The sequence below is a fragment of the Schistocerca serialis genome, chromosome 11, assembly GCF_023864345.2.
Source record: "Schistocerca serialis cubense isolate TAMUIC-IGC-003099 chromosome 11, iqSchSeri2.2, whole genome shotgun sequence".
NCBI classification, from domain to species: Eukaryota; Metazoa; Arthropoda; class Insecta; order Orthoptera; family Acrididae; genus Schistocerca; species Schistocerca serialis.
This window is the reverse complement of record NC_064648.1, coordinates 119,735,666-119,753,256: the sequence shown is the minus strand read 5'-3', so window position 1 is coordinate 119,753,256 and position 17,591 is coordinate 119,735,666. Positions and strand designations below refer to the sequence as shown.

At 45.4% G+C, this 17,591-nt stretch overlaps 1 long non-coding RNA gene across 1 annotated transcript in view; it reads left to right on the top strand.

The window, feature by feature from the left end:
• Positions 1-251: 251 nt before the first annotated feature.
• Positions 252-17,591, top strand: part of LOC126427330 (uncharacterized) — a 335,716-nt gene continuing 318,376 nt past the window's right edge. The window contains exon 1 of the long non-coding RNA XR_007576634.1: positions 252-355. This is a non-coding gene — a long non-coding RNA (uncharacterized LOC126427330). The remainder of the gene's footprint in view (positions 356-17,591) is intronic.

Genomic DNA, 17,591 nt, shown 5'->3' with positions numbered 1-17,591 from the left:
CCCTTACCGACATAGTATCACAGAGGTCGGCGTTCTATTATGGCAACTGTTCTTCCGCCGTTTAACACGGCCGGTCTAAACGGACGAGTGTGCCCGGCTTTCCCGAGACGCGCCCAACTGCGCATGCGCGGTCCCGCCACGCTATCCTCTCATATAAGCGTTATCAACAAGGGACGCCTTTCAGTTGCTGCGCAGCGCAGCTAGCGGTGAGGTATCGGACGTGTGATTGACTCTCCTCCGCGTACCAACATCGCGAAGTCACGCCAGCTGCATCCGACGCGAGCTGCTCTGTGAGCGTTTCCTACTCGGCCTTCTCTCGCCTCGCCCTACCATTTGAAACACCACACGTGTTCCGGTGAGTACACACATCTCGTTGTTTTTCCATTTCCGAAGGCTGGAAACAAAATCTGAAATGTTGCGTTACCTTCCGCGCCATTGCGTTATGTTTTCCAATGTGTGCGTGATAACGGGACTATCGCAAATGACACAAGCAAAAGGCAAACCAGGCCTTTTTATCATATCGAGTGCCGCAGCTACAAATTTCATTATTATTGTTTTGTTTTGACCAGCTCAGGACCACGTGAACAGCTTATTTATGTCTTATCTTTCTTTTTTACTTACTAATACATCTTCGTTCCTGCGCTCTGTTATTCTTTCTTCTGCCATGCACTTCCGCTCTTCTTTTGTGTTTTCTTCTGTAAACCCTTCCCGCTCAAGGTTTTCTGCCTTCCCCTCCCCTGAATGCCATGCAGCCACTACCTGTTTTCTTGAACTTTGTTATTTATAACTGCTATAGATCCCTCTCAACTTCTATAAACCATGAAATGTGAGTTTCACCAAAGAATGTTATTTTTTTTTTATCAGCCTGTTATCTATTACGTTAAAAATGTAACCCTCTTACTTCTCTATGTGCTTGTTATATTTTCAGTTTTCTCATACACCTACTTGTCGCTGGTCAATTTCCCCGTCATTTATTCTTAATTATGCATTCTTCCGTTACTTCTGGGTAGAAAAATTCCATATTTGATGTTGAATATTAGCGTTGAATAACAAGTACACTGTCTTTGTTCTACTGATTTTTAATTATTTCAAACTAGTTTGTGGCACCTTCAGGAAAGATCTGACTAAAATTCTTCTTTCTCTTTTCATCTTCTCCAAGTTATTTAACTGTTTATGGCGAGTCGTTCTGAGGAATAAGTACACCCAGTTCCAATCACAACTCTGTTATCCTTCAGTGTTGTACTAGGGTTGGAACTTAAATAGTGGCAACTATTTATTCACAACCGACACAAAAGAGTTACAAGTCTGCACCTGTTACTGTCCTTCAAAGTAGTCACCAGCGTTGTGTAGAACCCGTTGCCAGCGATGTGGAAAGCGCAGTATTCCGTTAGCAGAGCCTCTTTCTGTTGATGGTGCGAATTGAGTGGTCTAGTGCCTCAGGAACAATTCTGAAGCGAATGCCACGAAGTGGTTCCTTTGTCTTCGGAATGAAATCAAAGTCACAAGGACTTAAGTCCGGGGAGTATGGTGGATGGTACAGTACTTCCCAGTCCCACCGACCGAACAGAGCAGCCACAGCTTGCGCTGTATGCGGCCGCGCATTGTCGTGCAAAATGATGGGTGGGTTGCGCAAAAAGTGTCGCCGCTTCTTTCGCAAAGCCGGTCGCAGGTGATGCTCCAAAAACGAACAGTAATAGTGTGCATTGAGGGTCTGCCGTGGAGGAACGTAATGCGTTAGGATAACACCATCACAGTCGTACACGAGAACCACCACAACTTTAGACCGCTCCATTCGCACCATCAACAGAAGAGGCTCTGCTGACGGTATACTACGCCTTCTACATCGCTGGCGACTACTTCGAAGGACAGTAAAAGGTGCAAACATGTAACTCTTTTGTATCTGTTGTGAATAAATAGTTGCCACTATTAAAAAGTTCCAATCCTAGTATTAATAGATATCGATATTGGTTAGTACTTGTTTTTTAGTTAAGTGGAACGCCATGTTCGTTTTCCTGGCTCTTTTTATGTTAGTCGCTTTGTCCACAGAACTTGGCTCGAGTATTTCTCCGAAGTATTTAAATTAAAATGTTAATAGCGTTTGGCTAGGGCCTCCCGTCGGGTAGACCGCTCGCCTGGTGCAAGTCTTTCGATTTGACGCCACTACGGCGACTTGCGCGTCGATGGGGATGAAATTATGATGATAAGGACAGCACCTAGTCCTTCAGTGCAGAAAATCTCCGACCCAGCCGGGAAACGAACCCGGGCCGGTAGGTATGACATTCCGTCGCGCTGAGCACTCATCTACCAGGGGCGGACAGTATTTAAATTAGGGAACAGTTTTAATTTTTTCCATATTTTCAATCAATATGTAATGTTCCTTTAACGTTGTCACGTACAGGATTTTTCCATATTGTAATCCAGTGTTTTTCATGCCTCTTTTATATCTTGTAGGTTACGACTAAGGTTACTAGGTCATCAGCTAAAGCTAAGAAGTTAGTTTAGAGACTCAGTCTCTATCTCTCCCTCTTCCTTCCAAGTTCCACTTTATTTATTTTTTCTCCATCTTCATATTACTCTGTCCTAAACGCAACTGTAATACAATCACAGGCATTCTGGAAATACACTGACGGAAAAGATGCAGCACCAAAATATAATTAATGTAGATAACTAAATTTCGGTAATACATTTATCCAGATAATGTATTTACGTAATTAAAACTGCAAGATCACAGGTTAACACAAAAACGACATAAGCCATTGCAAGCATAGCGGAACGAACACTGGTAGCAGTTACTTCTGTAAAATATCTGGGAGCATGTGTACAGAACGATTTGAAATGGACTGATCATATAAAATTAATTGTCGGTAAGGCGGGTGCCACGTTGAGACTCATTGGGAGAGTCCTTAGAAAATGTAGTCCATGAACGAAGGAGGTGGCATACAAAACACTCGTTCGACCTATACTTGAGTATTGATCATCAGTGTGGGATCCATACCAGGTCGGGTTGACGGAGGAGATACAGAAGATCCAAAGAAGAGCGGCGCGTTTCGTCACAGGGTTATTTGGTAACCGTGATAGCGTTACAGAGATGTTTAGCAAACTCGAGTGGCAGACTCTGCAAGAGAGGCGCTCTGCATCGCGGTGTAGCTTGATGTCCAGGTTTCGAGAGGGTGCGTTTCTGGATGAGGTATCGAATATATTGCTTCCCCCTACGTATACCTCCCGAGGAGATCACGAGTGCAAAATTAGAGAGATTAGAGCGCGCACGGAGGCTTTCAGGCAGTCGTTCTTCCCGTGAACCGTACGCGACTGGAGCAGGAAAGGGAGGTAATGACAGTGGCACGTGAAGTGCCCTCCGCCACACACCGTTGGGTGGCTTGCGGAATGTAGGTGTAGATGTAAATGTGAAATGGTGTACCTGGCAGAATGTTGACTGCAAGCAGGCAAACGTGTTTGCGTTATGTACAGGTGCCGGATGTCTGTTCGTGTGATGGAATTGTATGCCTGTTGCACTTGGTCGGTTAATATTGTTCGTGGATGACACTGGAGTTGTCTTTTAATGATGTCCCGTATGTTGCGGTGTGTTGTGGAGCGTTATCCTGTTGGAAAACATCCTCTGGAATGTTGTTCATGAATGGTAGCACAACAGGTCGAATCACCTGACTGACCTGAGTGCGTGGGATAACCTCGGGAGTGTTCCTGCTGTCACAGAAAATTTCGCTCCAGACCGTAACTCCAGGTGTAGGTCCCGTGTGTAGAGCACTCAGACAGGTTGGTTGTAGATCAACTGGACATCACTGGCACTGAGGCAGAACGAGCTTTCATCAGGAAACACAACAGACCTCCAATCTGCCCTCCAGTGAGCTCTCGTTTGACATCATTGAAGTTGCAAATGGCGGAAGTTTGGGATCAGTTGAATGCCTGCTACAGGACGTCTCGTAGCTGTAACCGATTTGTGACAGCTCGTTGTGTCACAGTGGTGCCAACTGCTGCTCAGATTGCTGCTGCAGACGCAGTACGATGCGCCAGGGCCATACGCTTAACACGACGGCCTTCCCTCTCGGTAGTGCCATGTGGTCCGTCCAGAGCCCGGTTTTCTTGCGAGCAGTCATTCCCGTGACCACTGCTGCCAGCAATCATGCACAGTGGCCACATTCCTGCCAGAACGAACATGCAGGATGTTGTAGCTCTGTTACACGACCTACAGGGTGTGGTAGATAAGTAATGAGACTCAGTCTAGAAAAACAAATTTATTGGTCCAATTTGTACAAAACGTTAATATTCTTCAAAGTACTCGCCTTGGGCGTCGACACAACGTTGCCAGCGCGTTTTCCAAGCTTCATAGGCCCCACTGTAGTCTGTTTGAGTTATCCCAGTCAGTACCTTCGTGACAGCACGTTGGATGTTCGGAATATCGTCGAAACGATGACTCTTCAGGCATCTTTTGACCTTCGGAAATAGGAGGACTCAAGTCAGGGCTGTATGGTGGCTGTGGCAAAACTTCAACTCCAATTCGGGTCAAGTAGGAGGTCACGAGGAACGCTGTGTGCGCCGGAGCGTTGTCGTGGTGGAGACGCCAGCCTCGAGCGAGGTCCTGTCGCTTCCGTTTGACGGCTCTGTGCAATCGCTGAAGGACTTCTTTGTAGAATTCGGCATTGACAGTCTTCCCCTGAGGGACAAACTCTTTGTGAATTAACCCCTGCTTGTCGAAAAACACAATCAGCATTGTCTCGATGTGGGACTTTGACATTGTTGGTTTCTTCGGCCGCAGGGAGGCCGGTGTGTGCCACTCCGAGCTCTGGGCTTTCGTCTCCGGGTCGTACTGGAATCTCCACGATTCGTCGCCTGTTATTACGTTGTCTAAAAAGTGTGGATTATTTTCCAAATCATTCAACATCTCATGGCAAACGTCCACTCGTCGTTGCTTTTGTTCGGCAGTGAGCACTCGGGGAAACAATTTTGCGCAAACTTTCCTCATCGTCAAATCTTGCGTAACAATTTGGTGAACTGTAAATTTATTCACAGAGACCTCATCGGCGATCATTTTGAGACTTAGATGGTCGGAGTCCAGGAGTTCTTTCACTTTGGCCACCGTTTCATCCACACGACTCGTTGAAGGGCGTCCAGATCGTTCCATGTCTTCAACGGATTCCCTCCCGTTTTTAAATTCATTAAACCACCGGAACACTTGAGCTCTTGATAGGGAGTCTTCTTTGTAGGCCTCCGTAATCATAGGAAAAGTTTCCGAAGCAGTTTTGCCCAAGCGAAAGCAAAATTTGATTGCATACCGCTGTTCTATCGAGCGATCCATCTTCAGCGTTTTCACAAGTGTCACGGGCACACAAACAACGTAATACGCGAAGCTCGACCCTCACTGCACCAGAGCCCCGACGCGACTGCGAACCGGTTCCATTGTTAGCTCAGATCCCCCACCACGTGACGTACAGGTGGAGACCGCCCTGCGAGCGACTGGGGCGCCGCGCGGCGGCCAGTCTCATTACTTATCTACCACACCCTGTATTTCAAGCTTAGTGAGGTGGTTTATACGAGGGTCACTCCAAAAGAAATGCACACTATTTTTTTTAAATCCATCTTTTATTCTACCGGGTGATCAAAAAGTCAGTATAAATTTGAAAACTTAATAAAACACGGAATAGTGTAGATGGAGAGGTACAAATGGACACACATGCTTGGAATGACATGGGGTTTTATTAGAACCAAACAAAATTGCTAGACGCGTGAAATATCTCTTGCGCGCGTCGTTTGGTGATGATCGTGTGCTCAGCCGCCACTTTCGTCATGTTTGCCCTCCGAGGTCCCCAGACCTCAGTCGGTGCGATTATTGGCTTTGGGGTTACCTGAAGTCGCAAGTGTATCGTGATCGACCGACATCTCTAGGGATGCTGAAAGACAACGTCCGATGCCAATGTCTCACCATAACTCCGGACATGCTTTACAGTATAAGATTTTCACTCTGCAGCGGAGTGTGCGCTGATATGAAACTTCCTGGCAGATTAAAACTGTGTGCCGGACCGAGACTCGAACTCGGGACCTTTGCCTTTCGCGGGCAAGTGCTCTACCATCTGAGCTACCCAAGCACGACTCACGCCCCGCCCTCATAGCGTTACTTCCGCCAGTACCTCGCCTCCTACCTTCCAAACTTTACAGAAGCCCTCCTGCGAACCCTGGTAGAGCACTTGCCCGCGAAAGGCAAAGGTCCCGAGTTCGAGTCTCGATCCGGCACACAGTTTTAATCTGTCAGGAAGTTTCATGCTTTACAGTGCAGTTCACGACATTATTCCTCGACTACAGCTATTGTTGAGGAATGATGGTGGACATATTGAGCATTTCCTGTAAACATCATCATCTTTGCTTTGTCTTACTGTGTTATGCTAATTATTGCTATTCTGATCAGATGAAGCGCCATCTCTCGGACGTTTTGTGAACTTTTGTAGTTTTTTGGTTCTAATAAAACCCCATGTCATTCCAAGCATGTGTGTCAATTTGTACCTCTTTATCTACATTATTCCGTGATTTATTCAGTTTTCAAATTTATACTGACTTTTTAATCACCCAGTACGTGTTTGAAAGTTTTAAAGCGTGTAGATACATCCTTTAGGAACAATATTTTCATTTCTCCACATAATTTCCATCCCTCTCAACTGCCTTACGCCATCTTGGAACCAGCGCCTGTATACACGCACGGTAAAATTCTGGACCAACCTGTTGGAGCCACTGTTTGGCAGTGTGCTCAAGGGAGTCATCATCTTCAAACCTTGTTCCACGAAGAGAGTCTTTCAGTTTCCCAAATAGCTGGTAGTTGCATGGAGCCAGGTCAGGACTGTAAGGCGGGTGTTTCAGCGTTGTCCATCCGAGTTTTGTGATCGCTTCCACGGTTTTTTGACTGACACGTGGCCGTGCATTGTATTGCAACAGCAAAACATCCTGCTTTTGCTGATGTGGTCGAACACGACTCAGTCGCACTTGAAGTTTCTTCAGTATCGTCAGATGTGCATCAGAATTTATGGTGGTTCCACTTGGCACGATGTCCACAACACCTTAGCCGTAACTTTTCCAGCAGAAGGTGTGGTTTTGAATTTTTTTTCTTGGGTGAATTTGCATAATGCCACTCCATTGATTGCCTCTTTGTCTCTGGTGAAAAATGATGGAGCCATGTTTCATCACCTGTCACAATTCTTCCAAGAAATTCATCTCCACCATTCTCGTGCTGTTCCAAAAGTTCGTTGCATACCGTTTCTCTTGTTTCTTTGTGAACCACTGTCAACATCGTGGCACAAACCTTTTTTAACGCCAACACTTTCAGTATTCTGCAAACACTTCCTTCCCCTATCCCGACGTAGCGTGACAATTCGTTCACTGTTTTGCGTCTGTCAGCAGTCACCAATTCGTTAACCCTCTGCACATTGTCTGGAGTGTGTGCAGTACGAGGCCTGCCGCTGCGAGGACAATCCTCAATATTGCCGTGCCCGCTTTCATCACGTAACCTGCTCGCCCACCGACTAACTGTACTGCGATCGACAGCAGCATCTCCGTACACCTTTTTCAACCTCTTGTGGATGTTTCCCACTGTCTCGTTTTCGCAGCACAGGAATTCTATGACAGCACGTTGCTTCTGACGAACGTCAAGTGTAGCAGCCATTTTGAAGATGTGGTGTGACGGCGCCACTCACGGGAACAGGTTGAACTAAATGTGAAAACAAGCGGGAAGGATGTAACTATACACTGTAAAACTTTCACACGTGCAGAATGAAAACTGTATTTCTACAAAAATAGTGTGCATTTATTTTGGAGTGACCCTCATAACGTCGTCTTTGTCGCCTGAAAGGCGTTCTTGACTAACATCGAACAACACCTCCAATCTGAAAGGTAACAAATGCTCCCGACCGGGTATTTCAAAATGAATATAAGGGTTTTAAGGCTTGGTAGCATTTATTATATTCAACTTACAGTTGTAAATAACGCACCAAATGAAAGAGCAACTCAGATTTGTTTGTATACCCATGCGCAAAGGGAAGAGTATGGAACGACCAAGAACGAATGGAAAACATCTTGAACGAGCCAGTCGTATCACGGGTAGTCCCAAGAAATCAATTCGTCCTTTTCGTTTACAGTTGTTAACAAGCTTTAAAGCCTACATACTCCAAAAAAGTGCGCGCTTACGGTCTATCCGATGACATATGCGGTTGGATAGAAAGTTTTCTGACAGACAGGGAACTGTATGTCGTACTGAACGGGGTTACTTCAACAGGAACAAGCGTTAATTTCAGATGTGCCCCAGGGCAGCGTAATAGGTCCTCTGCTTTTTACGATTTACATAAACGATCTGGTTAATGGTATTGACAGAGGCATTAGACTGTTTATCGATGATGCTGTAGTCTACAGGAAAGTAGTATCACACGAAAGTTGTGAACGAATCAATGGGAATTTGCAGAAAATAAATGCCAGGTGTAATGATAGGCGATTATCTCTCAATATTAGTAAGTGTAACCTACTGCGTATAACAAGGCGAAAATCCCCGTTAATGTACGAGTACAAAATAAATGCCCGGTGTTTGGAAGCGGAAACATCATTCAGGTGTCTGGGTGTGACAAATCGAAATGATCTCAAATGGAATGATCAGATTACGCGAGTAAGGGGTAAGGTAAACTCTAGATTGCGGTTTATTTGTAGAATCCTGAAGCGATGCAGTCCTTCAACAAAGGAAATAGCTTACAATACGTTAGTTCGTCCAGTGATAGAGTACTGTTCGTCTGTATGGGACCCTTACCAGTTGGGTCTCATTCAAGAAATTGAGAAAGTCCAAAGAAGAGCGGCAATATTCGTGACTGGTACATTTAGCCATCGCGAGGGCGTTACAAATCTCATAGAAAGTTAGAAGTGGGACACACTTTCAGACAGACGACGCGCTAAACAGAAGGGGCTGCTCACTAAATTCCAAAATCCGATGTACACCGAGGTTGTAGAGCATGTATTACTACCACCAACTTTCAAATCGCGAGCCGGCCGGTGTGGCCGAGCGCTTCTAGGCGCTTCAGACCGGAACCGCGCGACCGCTACGGTCGCAGGTTCGAATCCTGCCTCGGGCATGGATGTGTGTGATGTCCTTAGGTTAGTTAGGTTTAAATAGTCCTAAGTTGACTGATGGGGCTGATGACCACAGCTGTTAAGTCCCATAGTGCTCAGAGCCATTTGAACCATTTTCAAATCGCGCAATGATCACGATTCAGAAATAAGGGAAATTAGAGCTCGTACTGAGGCGTTCAGAGAGTCGTTTTGCCCTCGTGCGATCCGCGTGTGGAACAGAGGGGGGGGGGGGGGGGGGGGGGGAAATATGACTTTGGCGCGAATTGTACCCTCCTCCACACACCGCTTGGTGGCTAGCGGAGTATTTATGTTGATGTAGATGTAGATTATGAAGATCTTTTCTACCTACGTCGGTGTGTGTCAACAAAATACACTCCTGGAAATGGAAAAAAGAACACATTGACACGGTGTGTCAGACCCACCATACTTGCTCCGGACACTGCGAGAGGGCTGTACAAGCAATGATCACACGCACGGCACAGCGGACACACCAGGAACCGCGGTGTTGGCCGTCGAATGGCGCTAGCTGCGCAGCATTTGTGCACCGCCGCCGTCAGTGTCAGCCAGTTTGCCGTGGCATACGGAGCTCCATCGCAGTCTTTAACACTGGTAGCATGCCGCGACAGCGTGGACGTGAACCGTATGTGCAGTTGACGGACTTTGAGCGAGGGCGTATAGTGGGCATGCGGGAGGCCGGGTGGACGTACCGCCGAATTGCTCAACACGTGGGGCGCGAGGTCTCCACAGTACATCGATGTTGTCGCCAGTGGTCGGCGGAAGGTGCACGTGCCCGTCGACCTGGGACCGGACCGCAGCGACGCACGGATGCACGCCAAGACCGTAGGATCCTACGCAGTGCCGTAGGGGACCGCACCGCCACTTCCCAGCAAATTAGGGACACTGTTGCTCCTGGGGTATCGGCGAGGACCATTCGCAACCGTCTCCATGAAGCCGGGCTACGGTCCCGCACACCGTTAGGCCGTCTTCCGCTCACGCCCCAACATCGTGCAGCCCGCCTCCAGTGGTGTCGCGACAGGCGTGAATGGAGGGACGAATGGAGATGTGTCGTCTTCAGCGATGAGAGTCGCTTCTGCCTTGGTGCCAATGATGGTCGTATGCGTGTTTGGCGCCGTGCAGGTGAGCGCCACAATCAGGACTGCATACGACCGAGGCACACAGGGCCAACACCCGGCATCATGGTGTGGGGAGCGATCTCCTACACTGGCCGTACACCACTGGTGATCGTCGAGGGGACACTGAATAGTGCACGGTACATCCAAACCGTCATCGAACCCATCGTTCTACCATTCCTAGACCGGCAAGGGAACTTGCTGTTCCAACAGGACAATGCACGTCCGCATGTATCCCGTGCCACCCAACGTGCTCTAGAAGGTGTAAGTCAACTACCCTGGCCAGCAAGATCTCCGGATCTGTCCCCCATTGAGCATGTTTGGGACTGGATGAAGCGTCGTCTCACGCGGTCTGCACGTCCAGCACGAACGCTGGTCCAACTGAGGCGCCAGGTGGAAATGGCATGGCAAGCCGTTCCACAGGACTACATCCAGCATCTCTACGATCGTCTCCATGGGAGAATAGCAGCCTGCATTGCTGCGAAAGGTGGATATGCACTGTCCTAGTGCCGACATTGTGCATGCTCTGTTGCCTGTGTCTATGTGCCTGTGGTTCTGTCAGTGTGATCATGTGATGTATCTGACCCCAGGAATGTGTCAATAAAGTTTCCCCTTCCTGGGACAATGAATTCACGGTGTTCTTATTTCAATTTCCAGGAGTGTAGTTCACGACGTGCAGTCTTGCAGATCTCAACACATGTCAGTGACATGTGTTGGTAACGAACAAAGAAGGCGACAATGCAACCAACAATAAAACAATGTAGAGTGGGCAATTTAACTAGGGTAGGGGGAGTAGAGTAATATTCTGCCAGAACCGACCTTGGAGAAAGAATTCGAAAATTTTCGCGCGGTCTGAGGGACCATACTTCGTTAGTTAAGGGTTAATAGGTGATGGTCTGGATACTATTGTAAACTGTTGCAATCGCAAAGGTAGCATGTATTCGAGTGCTGTTTTTACTTTATGTGTAATATCAATCCTGCCGTGTGCTGTCTTTGTTGGAATTTGCATTTAGACGTTACTAGAAAGTTCGTTGTAGACGTACTGCTATATCCGATTGTTAGGTATAGATTAGTCAGTTTTAGTGTGTTATTTTTCCACATGACAGTGCATGACAATGCATCAGCGGTATTACATGTTTACGTAAACGCTGCTAGAAGTAGATGATGTGTGGGAATCCGGTTACGTTTTAAATTTTGTTAGGCTTGGTTCTGCTTGTGTTTTTATCCGACACTTCGTCTAGTTTGTATTGAGATTGTTATATATTTTTTATTTTTACTTAATAATTTTGTTTTGGTTTATGGTCTGTGATGTTTTTTTGGTGTTATATCTTGTTGTACGGTGAATGTGACTGTGAATGTGAAGCATCTCTGTGGTTTGTTTATTTTACCTTTTTTCCTGCTTTATAATATCTGTGATGTTTTCAGTTGATATTTTGTGCTCTAGATCGGTTTGTTCGTTCAGTAAATTTAAAAGAGTGTTGTGTGCAAGTGGACATATCCCTATTTCTTCAAGGAGGTTCACAGTTTCCGAACACGTGGATGTTTCGAGGGGGAGCCATTGCATTGCATTGCGTGCCCGATTTTGGATTCCTTTTACTTTGGGGACGTTACAACCCTCGGTGTATACAGCTCACTTGTCCAAAGTCGATGTCATGGGTAGCGTATCCAAAACGGATATGATCAAATACACAACATACGAAGAGGTGCCCATAACGTTCGACTAAATATGGAATGCAGGCTTAGGGGATCCATAGAAGCGTGCAGTTATTGTAAATGTAAATGTGTTTGGTGAATGTGTCCTGTTTGCTTCTTGGAGCAGTACCTCAAAGGTAAGCATTATCTAATAAAACACAGTTAATTACGAGGGCGGTTCAGAAAGTAACCTCCGATTGGTCACAGTGCGGGTTGTGGGGGGAGTAGCGACGCCATCTGTGCGTTCACGCACTCAACAGGTCAGTCGGCATCAAGCCGTGGTCGAGTGAACGTCGTACCTGCGCTAGTTTAGTTTTTGTGGCAGTTTGAAATGTGTGCTGCAATAGAAAACCCAGCCAAATGTGAAGTGCGTGCTGTCATAAGGTTTTTTACAGCCAAAGGATATTCTGCAGCAGCTATTCATCGTGAGCTTTGTGCCGTGTACAGACCAAGAGTTATGAGTGAAGGAGTTGTCCGTGAATGGGTACGTTTATTTAAAAGTGGACGAGAAAACGTTCATGATGAAGAGAGGAGTGGTAGACCATCATTGGTGACTGACGAACTCGTTCAGACAGTTGATGCAAAAGTTCGTGAAAATCGACGCTTCTCAATGTCGGAGTTGTCTACTGGTTTTCCACAGATTGCTAAGACTCTCTTGTACGAGATAGTGACAGCAAGATTGGGTTACCGTAAGTTCTGTGCACGATGGGTGCCCAAAATTCTTACCGACCACCACAAAACTCAAAGAATGGCCTCTGCATTAGACTTTCTGTCACGTTATGAGGACGAAGGAGAACCATTGTTAAACAGAATCGTGACCGGTGACGAAACCTGGATTAAGTACGTGAACCCTGAGACAAAAGAACAATCAAAGATGTGGGCACATTCAAATTCGCCTACCAAACCAAGAAAAGCCTCGCAAGATTTTTCTGCCAGAAAACTGATGGCAACGGTGTTTTGGGATGCCAAAGGGGTGTTGTTGGTTGAATTCATGGAACGTGGTACGACCATTAATCAAGACGTGTACTGTGAAACAATAAAAAAGTTGCGACGGGCTATACAGAACAAACGCCGTGGTATGCTGACTTCCGGTATCGTTTTTTTGCACGATAACGCCCGTCCTCACTCTGCTCGCAGAACAACGGCCCTTCTTGAGTCCTTCAAGTGGGGCGTTATCAACCATCCACCTTACAGCCCAGACCTGGCGCCAAGTGATTATCACCTCTTCGTGCATTTGAAGAAATGGCTCGGGTCACAGCGGTTTGATGACGACGAAGAGCTCAAAGATGCGGTCACAGGCTGTCTCCAGGCACAAGCGGGTGATTTTTATGCAGAAGGAATTTCAAAGCTTGTGAAGAGATACGATAAGTGCCTCAATCGCTATGGAGACTATGTAGAAAAATAGTGCAAAGATGTAGTTGTAAGATGTATATATTAAAATATTTTTATTTAACTTGGTGTATTTTTTTAAATCAACCGGAGGTTACTTTCTGAACGGCCCTCGTAAGTGTTTCGATTAAGCACATCTTTCAATGTTTGTGTGATGCACATTATGTGAATGCTAATTTTCCAACGCCACGTTTTCTTCAGTCTTGCACTGTGGAGCAAAATCTGATATACTGAGTGGAATAAAAGCCTCCCGCAGACGTTGACTTGGCGGAAAGTGCAAAAAAATCACAAATAGGCAAAACAGTGATATTGACTTCCATACAAAAATGATTTGGAAGTCGAAAAAAAAAGCCAGGAAAGATAAAGAAAAGAGAAACTGATTATGGGGAAGAGACAAAAGGATCAAGCTGCAACGAAGGTGGAGTAGCAGAAAACGACAGTTGGAAAGTCCAAACCAGCCCAAAAAAAATTGAAAAGACAAGCTTCTTCTATAAAGGGAAATTTTTAACAATAATGCCTTCAGTCACAATTTTTGCACGTTTTATTAGATAAATTACATGCACGATGCATTTCGGACCCTGTGGTTCAATCTTCAGGTGCTTATCGTCTAACACAAAATTTAAATTTGCTCTTAAGTGAGATGAAATGCATTTTCCTGTTACGAGGAAGTTAGATGTTAGTTTCATATTTAGTTAGTCGACGGTGGAAAGACCTGAGAAACAGTGGAAGAAGCAGTGAAAAACATGCCGAACAAACAAGAAAGAACACTTTTAATCTTTGTAGATCGCATTTGTTGGTTTATTCATACTGTCGTCGCACATTAGTTTCCAATTTTTTAAAAACACTTCGCAGATGTAGTTCAACCTGATGTGATCGAAGATAACGTTTATCACGTAGTGTCAGAGATATGAGTTTTAAGAAGTTGGTACATGCAAGGAATAAATTTAATGTGTGTTTAAAACAACTATGGCTAGCGAATTGTGTTTGTTCATTTGACAAAGATTTCGGATCTTTGATTTCGTGCAGGTATATTTCCAATTGTTCTAACAGATTTAGAATCTTACCACTGGCTACGTGGTATAGCACCGGTACTACCAAATTGTTTTCGAGCCTGTTGATCGCATGTTTGATTTTCAGCAGGTGCTGTCCAGTAACTAATTTTTCAAAGTATTACACTCTGAAAGCATTTATGTGTTCTTGGAAACGGGTTTTGAAATTTCTGCCAGTTTTCCCTACATAGTAGGCAGGACGATTCGGGCATTATACTTTATACACTCCACTGCTGTTGAATTTTTGGCTATCTCTTTTTATGTTGTGAGCTAGTAAGTGTCGTAATTTATCACTGATGAACAATGCAGTATGAAATTGTTTTTTTATTTAATGTTAGCAATTATTCAGTAAGGTTTTGACTGTTTTTTCCACTGTTTCTCACATATTTCCGCACTCGATTCACGAAACACGAAACCTAACATCTAGCTTCCTCAGAACAGGAAAATGCATTTTGCCTTATTCAAGGACAAATGTTGGTTGGTTGTTTCGGGGAAGGAGACCAGACAGCGAGGTCATCGGTCTCATCGGATTAGGGAAGGACGGGGAAGGAAGTCGGCCGTGCCCTTTGAAAGGAACCATCCCGGCATTTTCCTGGAGCGATTTAGGGAAATCACGGAAAACCTAAATCAGGATGGCCGGACGCGGGATTGAACCGTCGTCCTCCCGAATGCGAGTCCAGTGTCTAACCACTGCGCCACCTCGCTCGGTAAGGACAAATGTTAATTAGGTATTAGACCATCTGTACCTGCAGATGGACGCGCAGGGTCGGAAATGCATCGCGTAATTTAATAATAGACGAAAAGATTTTGACTGAAGGCGTTTTCATTCAGACTTCCTGTGTATTGAATGTGGTCACTTACGCAGCTGCAAAATATGGATGTAATTAAAAAGATTCTTCGACTGCATCAGGCAAAAAATCCAAGATGAAGATGCGTATTCTATAATGCGCTGTATTCAGACTCATTATACAATGAGGCATGGACGCAGTGTCAATCTCGTGAACAATTTTCCAGAGCTAAGGAAGACAACTACTTCGTGTGTGATTTCTGTTCTTATTAACGTGTTCTCGTTTTTTTTTTTTTTTTTTAATGGACCAGTTATTAAAAACTTTCCTTATATTTGTGAAATATTTTGAATTTTTGAAGCCGGTCGAGTGGTTCTAGGCGCTACGGTCGCAGATTCGAATCCTGCCTCGGGCATGGATGTGTGTGATATCCTTAGGTTACTTAGGTTTAAGTAGTTCTGAGTTCTAGGGGACTGATGACCTCAGAAGTTAAGTCCCATAGTGCTCATAGCCATTTGAACTATTTGAATTTTAAAAGTTTTTAGTTATATATATTACGTTGGTAGTTTCTAGGAATTTATTTGTCGACTGTCATTTTTTATTTGAAGTTCACTGTTGCCGTTTGAGTTTTCACTATATGATCAAAAGTAACCCGACACCTGGCGGAAAAGACTTACGCCCTCCATCACCTAACTGTCATAGTACTTTTACTGGATTCTGATGCAGTTTGTAATTCCTGCCTATTACACATTACGACCCTCTTCAACTGTCGGCGGTCTCTGTCAGTCAACAGACGAGGTCGGCCTGTGCGCTTTTGTGCTGTACGTGTCCCTTCACGTTTCCACTTCACTGATACATCTGAAAAAGTGGACCGAGTGATGTTTAGGACTGTGGAAATCTCACGTACAGACACAAGTGACACCCAATCACCTGACCACGTTCGAAGTCCGTGAGTTCCGCGGAGCGCCCCATTCTGCTCTCTCACGATGTCTAATGACTACTGAGGTCGCTGGTACGGAGTACCCGGTAGTAAGTGGCAGTTCAAAGCACCTAATATGAAAAACGTATGTTTTTGAGGGTGTCCGGATACTTTGATCACATATTGTGTATATACAGGTTGGTCCACTGATCATGACCGGACCAAATATCTCACGAAATAAGCGTCAAACGATAAAACTACAAACAACGAAACCCGTCTAGCTTGAAGTGGGAAACCAGATGGCGCTATGGTTGGCCCGCTAGATGGCGCTGCCATAGGTCAAACGGATATCAACTGCGTTTTTTTTTTTAATAGGAACCCCCATTTTCTATTACATATTCGTGTAGTATGTACATAAGCATGAATGTTTCAGTTGGCCACTTTTTTTCGCTTTCTGATAGATGGCGCTGTAATAGTCACAAACATATGGCTCACAATTTTAGACGAACAGTTGGTAACCGGTAAGTTTTTTAAATTAAAATACAGAACGTAGCTCCGTTTGAACATTTCATTTCGGGTGTTCCAGTGTCATATATGTACCTTTGTCAACTTTTCATTTCTGAGAACGCGTGCTGTTACAGCGTGATTAGCTGTAAATACCACATTAATGCAATAAATGCTCAAAATGATGTACGTCAACCTCAGTGCATTTGGCAATACGTGTAACGACATTCCTCTCGACAGCGAGTAGTTCGCCTGCCGTAATGTCCGCACATGCATTGACATTGCGCTGACGCATGTTGTCAGGCGTTGTCGGTGGATCACGATAGCAAATATCCTTCAACTTTCCCCACAGAAAGAAATCCGGGGACGTCTGGTCCGGTGAACGTCCGGGCCACGGTATGGTGCTTCGAAGACCAATCCACCTGTCACGAAATATGCTATTCAATACCGCTTCAACCGCACGCAAGCTATGTGCCGGACATCCATCATGTTGGAAGTACATCGCCATTTTGTCATGTAGTGAAACATCTTGTAGTAGCATCGGTAGAACATTACGTAGGAAATCAGCATACATTGCACCATTTAGAGTGCCATCGATAAAATGGGGGCCAGTTATCCTTCCTCCCATAATGCCGCGCCATACATTAACCCGCCAAGGTCGCTGATGTTCCACTTGTCGCAGCCATCGTGGATTTTCCGTAGCCCAATAGTGTATATTATGCCGGTTTACGTTACCGCTGTTGGTGAATGACGCTTCTTCGCTAAACAGATCGCGTGCAAAAAATCTGTCATTGTCCCGTAATTTCTCTTGTGCCCAGTGGCAGAACTGTACACGACGTTCAAAGTCGTCGCCATGCAATTCCTGGTGCACAGAAATATGGTACGGGTGCAGTCGATGTTGATGTAGCATTCTCAACACCGACGTCATTGAGATTCTCGATTGTCGCACATTTTGTCTGCTACTGATGTGCAGATTAGCCGCGACAGCAGCTAAAACACCTACTTGGGCATGATCATT